A 7494-nucleotide genomic window follows, 5' to 3' on the forward strand; every position below is an offset into this window, starting at 1 on the left:
GGCCTGGTTACAACAAAGGCTAGCTGCACACCATCATTGCCAGGTAACAGTCTAGTGCTGATGTTTCTTCCCCCTTTCCCCCCCCCCCCCTTTTTTTATTATCCCTACACACTATAACCATATATCTCTATAGCAGACTTTCCCGGTGACACTACAGGACCGTGTTATGCTGGCAGCATACCTTACAAGGCTAATGTCCTTGGTGCTTACAAACATTGCCAGGTAACATTGCATGGCGCTACCTAGTATGTCTTCCCACCTGCGTCCTTCCCTGTACACACTTTAACTATATGCATTGTAATTAGGTTCCATTTGCAGCTTAACAGGATAAACTAGGCTTGCGTTACTAGCACACTGCATAAGAATTGATCATTCTTTTACCCACCAGCATTGCCAGGTAACTTCACATACCATTGCCTATAAACACCCCTTATTTTGTGCGTCCCACCATAGTATTGATACAACTCATTATTCTCCTTGCCCTATGTATCCTCAACAGATTACTTTTGTGACACAATAAGTCAAAGACCACCTACATATTTTTATCATTATATTCTATGAGGTAAACCTTTCTATTACTAAGATTATAGTTTTCTCATATACGGTTCCTACTAACACTTTCTATCCTTTATAGATATTCTATGAGCCACAAGGATACCATTTGTACTATTCCTTTATTCACCTTGCTAAGGTAATCTTCGGTTTGGTACTTTCTTGGGTCCCACGTCCTCCAATCTGCATGAGTCCAGCCTCGGCTTACACAGAACCATGATCCTACTCACTAAGGACTTATCTTTCTCTCACTCGGGACAGGATATAATACCTGTATTAGGCTATGTTTTGTATATATGTATATATATGTGTATTTTTTCCCCTACTTCGGGCTTATTGTACCACACTACGGAATGTAACGTTTATTGTATATGCTTTCTGTACAGTTGTTTATATATGTTTTGTTCTTTTCAGCGACCTTTTGATAAAGACTCGGGAAGAGTCGAAACGTTGTCAGTTGTGACTTCTGGTCGCCTTCTGCATTATTGAATAATAAACTTATGGCACTTCAATTAATTCTGAGTTTGTCACAGATTATACCCCTAGAGTGTGCGGTGTATTAAATTTATCCTTAGTGTATCAGGACGATCAGTCCTCTACACCTGCACCTCGCCCTATCCCTATCCCTAGTGCACACCATTCTTTTTCCATTTACTAGTTATCTTGGTTGTTGCACAGGGTGCCCAAATGTCAACCGACACCTTTGCCTACGACATAGCTACTAGTTCAAATATATTATCTCAAGTCACGAGTTCTGCTGAGTTCCTTAAGATACCAGCAACCGATTTGAGGACTAGGGACTATGAGAAAACCAAACGCAAACTAATCTCGTACGACCTGCATTGTACCACCCTAGCGGAATATCACCGCCAAAGCAAAATCCCTAGGGGACTGAGGAGTCATTTACGACCCACTCTTTTTGCAGACAATCAAGAGTATTGTGACAAGTATCAAAAAATACTTAACAAGTGCTCATTGGACATTATTATTCTTACTGTGGAGTACCTCCAGAAAGAAATATCTGACCTTAGAAAAAATATCCTGGCCATCGAAAACCAACTAGCAGCTACCCTCTCTACCCCTGAGTGGACTACCTTGAAGGAGAAAACAGACAAAATCATCACTGAACACCAGAAGAATCTCCAGGACCGGAAGAGGCAGAAGTTCCAAAGAGACAACGACGACTATCTGAACAACCGTGTCTACAGATGGAGCGATTCCACCACATATACGCCCTGGCGACGACGCCCCATGCAAAGAAGATTCGACTCACACAGCTCTGGCAGCGACTCATCTGTAGGCTCAACCAGACCGCCTTTTTTAGCGAAAGGACGCAGGGGAGGGTACCAACATGGAGACCAACCCGACGGGCGCGGAGAAAGAATGGCAACACGCAGCCAGGTAAGCCATCGAACCTGGTGATGAACATTTCAAGCTACAACCTGTCTCCCGCTGAATTATCAGTGCTACAAAAAGGATTATCCTTTTGCCCCACCCCACATTGGGACTCGTTCCAATTGGAAAAGGACCTAAATAGGTTCTACAGATCCATTAGACTCAGAACTCACTTTGGCACTGGGGCTGCTGCGAGTTCAGGCACCTCAGCCTCTGCTGAGAATGTCACGGATCTATCCATCAGTTCTCTGGGTCTACGGAATGTTAGCACCTTCTCACCCCCCCACTCCTATCACGCAGCTGAAACTGTAATTTCACTTATTGATCGTGATATTAAATCGCTCACTCACCAACAAAAACTTGGGTTCTTTCCCACTCACAAGAACCTTTCCCTTGATGAGAAGCATGCACTTACAGCATTACGGTCTAACAAGAATATAATCATTAAGCCAGCGGATAAGGGGGGAGCCACTGTCGTTATGGACCGCTCCCAGTACCATACGGAAATACTCCGACAATTATCAGACACTGAGACCTATAAGGTTATTCCCAGAGACCCCACTTCTAAGATCGCTAAACTGATACAGGATCTCCTTACTTCCTACCTGGATAGTAAAACGATAGATACCAAGACAGCAACCTATCTCAAAAACCCGCACCCAATAATTCCCGTTTTTTACGTTCTACCTAAAATCCATAAGTCCCTCAGCAATCCTCCGGGGAGGCCCATTGTGGCCTCCACCGACTCTATCTTCTCACCTCTCTCAATTTTCTTAGAAAAAATCTTGACACCCCTAGTCAAGGGGACAAGATCTTTTCTTCTAGACACAAGCCAATTTTTGGGCATAATCAAGAATATTCAACAAATACCAAAGTCCAGTATACTGGTCACTCTGGACGTACAGAGCCTGTATACCTCCATTTCGCATGATAGGGGCATTCTAGCAACAAGGAGTCTACTTGATAAGTCGGACATGTCTCATAACTCCATTAATTTCTGCCTTGACCTATTGAGGGTAGTACTGTATGAAAATTACTTCCTCTATGAGGATACTTACTACGTCCAGGCACGTGGGACCGCCATGGGCTCAAATGTAGCCCCGGCATACGCTAATGCCTATATGCATTTTTTTGAGGAACATTTTGTCTATAATAATGAGCTTTTTCTACAGTACGCGATTGAATACCACCGCTATATCGACGATATTTTCATGATCTGGACAGGTACCCCAGATACACTCGATAACTTCCACAGATACCTTAATTCCATTTTCCAGGAACTACAGTTCACGATGAACTTTAGTACCACACAGATCGCCTTTCTTGACACCCTGGTCCTAAAGGACCATCAGGGGGTCCTGAGCACGGATCTTCACACAAAACCCACAGACTGTAACAGCCTACTACTATACTCAAGCTGTCACCCCAGGTCCACCAAGGACAGCCTCCCTCGTTCCCAGTTCAAAAGAGTGTCCAGAATAGTATCCGACCCGGAAATACGCCATACCAGACTCGACCTTATGTCACAGAAGTTCAAGGATAGGGAATACCCATCCGCACTTTTAGAACAGGAACTGGTACTCTCTTACACCCCTGACGAAGACAAACTACCTAGATTACAACAAGAGCGCATGCCATTTGTACATACTCACCATCCTTTCATGCCAAAAGTCCACTCAACAATCAGAAGACACTGGCCTCTGTTGGGTAAGGCTTATCCCAACATCCCCTCATTCCAGACACCGGTACTGATGAGCACAAGACGGCCCCCAAACATAAAGGATCAGATTGTGAGGGCCGATGTGGGCAGTGCACGCAGGGAACTTACTCAACAACTCCTTAGCACACGCCGTCACGGCACGTTCCCCTGTTTGAATTGCGCTGCTTGCTCCAACGTTATCAGATCAGACAATATTACACACCCAAGGACTGGTAAATCTTTTCCCATACGAGGCTTCTTTACCTGCGAATCCAATTTTGTAGTGTATTTAATCAAGTGCCCATGTGGCCTTCTGTACGTTGGTGAGACGGTACAACATGTGAGAGACCGGGTGGCCAGTCATAAATCCACGATAAGGTGTGGTAAAACATGGCTCCCCTTACCTGCCCATTTTGCTGCAGCTAGACATACAATAGCACAACTGAAATTCCAAGTAATAGAGCAGGTACCTAGGCCTAGACGGGGGGGCGACCACATCAAATTGCTCAGGTCAAGAGAGACGTATTGGATCTATACACTTGATACACTAGCACCAAAGGGCCTGAACAGGGAAATTGACTGGTTGTCTTGATCATGATATTGATATGTCTTTTTTCTCTCCCTCTCCATAGACCCGCTGACCATGGTGGTGAGTCTATTCATAATTCGGTATGACTAACTCCTCCGCCCCTAGGTTGACTTTGTGTCACCTCTTATTTTTAATTTTATTTTTTATTTTTTATTTTTCAATTTTTATTTTAAGTTACATCTCTTTATTTTATTTTCCATTTTGTTAGTGGTATCCTTATCATTAATTTTTCATTGCCCCCCTTATTATTCTTTTATATTTAAGTATTTCTTCATTTTTCATTGCTTTATTCTTTTTTGTTACTTTGGGGCATTGAAACATTTTTTTCATTTTAAAGTTCATTTTCTACTGTTTATTTTTTAGTTTTTACCCTTATTTTCATTTTCATCATTTTTATCTCTAATTTTTGGTCATTATTTGATAGAACGTGTAACCTCTAAGGTCTACTAATAGGTTCCCCCTTTACAGCCGTATTCAAGAGTTAATGGCTCATCTGTCAAGGATACCTATGGGACGCTCACACTCCACAATGGAGAACTATGAATTCACCCATGAGCGTTGACACTATCCTCTCTGTAGTGGACAGCGTTCATACTGTTAGTGCCCATACATGCACACTAAACCACCTATACCAAACAGCGGGCTCCTCAGTTACCGCACAGCGCAGGCGCCACTATCGCTGTGAATCCACAGCGTTCCATCTCCCTGACGACGCCCGCGCATGCGCATTACACTTTACACAGCGGCGGCGGGACTTCCGGTACCGGATGACGCACTTCCGGTACCGCGGGTCCCTCCGTGTTTAAATAGCAGGGCCGGGACGCCATACACACCACGTGCCAGGAAGCAGGGCGCAGGAGCGCCGCTCATACCCCACTACCACCAGGTAAAATACCCTGATCCACCACTGTGTATGCAGCCACTTGGCCTGCATCATCTACACCCCTGGCTGAGAGAGCCAGATGACAAAGTAGATAATGCATATTATCCCCTTACAGAGATCTCCCGCATACGGCCTGGTTACAACAAAGGCTAGCTGCACACCATCATTGCCAGGTAACAGTCTAGTGCTGATGTTTCTTCCCCCTTTCCCCCCCCCCCCTTTTTTTATTATCCCTACACACTATAACCATATATCTCTATAGCAGACTTTCCCGGTGACACTACAGGACCGTGTTATGCTGGCAGCATACCTTACAAGGCTAATGTCCTTGGTGCTTACAAACATTGCCAGGTAACATTGCATGGCGCTACCTAGTATGTCTTCCCACCTGCGTCCTTCCCTGTACACACTTTAACTATATGCATTGTAATTAGGTTCCATTTGCAGCTTAACAGGATAAACTAGGCTTGCGTTACTAGCACACTGCATAAGAATTGATCATTCTTTTACCCACCAGCATTGCCAGGTAACTTCACATACCATTGCCTATAAACACCCCTTATTTTGTGCGTCCCACCATAGTATTGATACAACTCATTATTCTCCTTGCCCTATGTATCCTCAACAGATTACTTTTGTGACACAATAAGTCAAAGACCACCTACATATTTTTATCATTATATTCTATGAGGTAAACCTTTCTATTACTAAGATTATAGTTTTCTCATATACGGTTCCTACTAACACTTTCTATCCTTTATAGATATTCTATGAGCCACAAGGATACCATTTGTACTATTCCTTTATTCACCTTGCTAAGGTAATCTTCGGTTTGGTACTTTCTTGGGTCCCACGTCCTCCAATCTGCATGAGTCCAGCCTCGGCTTACACAGAACCATGATCCTACTCACTAAGGACTTATCTTTCTCTCACTCGGGACAGGATATAATACCTGTATTAGGCTATGTTTTGTATATATGTATATATATGTGTATTTTTTCCCCTACTTCGGGCTTATTGTACCACACTACGGAATGTAACGTTTATTGTATATGCTTTCTGTACAGTTGTTTATATATGTTTTGTTCTTTTCAGCGACCTTTTGATAAAGACTCGGGAAGAGTCGAAACGTTGTCAGTTGTGACTTCTGGTCGCCTTCTGCATTATTGAATAATAAACTTATGGCACTTCAATTAATTCTGAGTTTGTCACAGATTATACCCCTAGAGTGTGCGGTGTATTAAATTTATCCATAGTCCAATTAATAATGAGTGTCCCACGATGATCTCCCCTATAGAACTGTGACATCGGGTGATGTCACCGCTCTATAGGGTCTCCAGTGACACACTGACAGGAGACAATGGCTCCTGCAGTGCATCACTGAGGTTACCTCAGTACAGGATCTCGCTTTATGGCAGAGCTGCGTGGGAATTTTCCCATACAGCAGTGCCACAAGTGAGACTAGGGACTATTTTTTACAGTGGCGGAGGAATACAGTGCAAAAGGATACCTTCCGTCGTTGTATTCCTGGAGCCCCTGGAGAGTGGTCGCATCAGCTGATGCTGATGCTCTCCATGGGAGATCGTCGTGGGACACTCATTTTAATTGGATATCTGCAGATCAAGGAGCATATTGTTTGTTTATTATTTTAATATTTTTTACAGGTGACACTGGCTTTGGGGATCAAGGTGACAAGGTGATGGTAAGTATGTACTCTATGTTGTATGTACTGTATGTCTATATGTATGTATTGTATGTAATGTATGAATGTACTGTATGTATGTATTGTATGTTATATGTTGCATGTTATATGTTGTATGATGTATGTTGTATGTACTGTTACATGTTGTATGTTATATGTTGTATGTTGTATGTACTGTTATATGTTGCATGTTATATGTTATATGTTGTATGTTGTATGTACTGTTATATGTTGTATGTTATATGTTGTATGCTATGTTGTATGATGTATGTTATATGTACTGTTATATGTTGTATGTTATATGTTATATTTTGTATGTACTATACACTCACCGGCCACTTTATTAGGTACACCTGTCCAACTTCTTGTTAACACTTAATTTCTAATCAGCCAATCACATGGCGGCAACTCAGTGCATTTAGGCATGTAGACATGGTCAAGACAATCTCCTGCAGTTCAAACTGAGCATCAGTATGGGGAAGAAAGGTGATTTGAGTGCCTTTGAACGTGGCATGGTTGTTGGTGCCAGAAGGGCTGGTCTGAGTATTTCAGAAACTGCTGATCTACTGGGATTTTCACGCACAACCATCTCTAGGGTTTACAGAGAATGGTCCGAAAAAGAAAAAAAATCCAGTGAGCGGCAGTTCTGTGGGCGGAAATGCCTTGTTGATGCC

The 7494-nt window shown here is 42.9% G+C and overlaps 1 long non-coding RNA gene across 1 annotated transcript; it reads left to right on the forward strand.

Moving 5' to 3' along the window:
• Nucleotides 1-780: 780 nt before the first annotated feature.
• Nucleotides 781-5979, forward strand: LOC143768555 (uncharacterized). Its single transcript, XR_013213940.1, has 3 exons — nucleotides 781-1953; nucleotides 4279-4295; nucleotides 5882-5979. It is a non-coding gene; the product is annotated as an uncharacterized LOC143768555 (long non-coding RNA).
• Nucleotides 5980-7494: the final 1515 nt, after the last annotated feature.

The sequence above is a fragment of the Ranitomeya variabilis genome, chromosome 4 (assembly GCF_051348905.1).
Source record: "Ranitomeya variabilis isolate aRanVar5 chromosome 4, aRanVar5.hap1, whole genome shotgun sequence".
In the NCBI taxonomy this organism is placed as follows: domain Eukaryota; kingdom Metazoa; phylum Chordata; class Amphibia; order Anura; family Dendrobatidae; genus Ranitomeya; species Ranitomeya variabilis.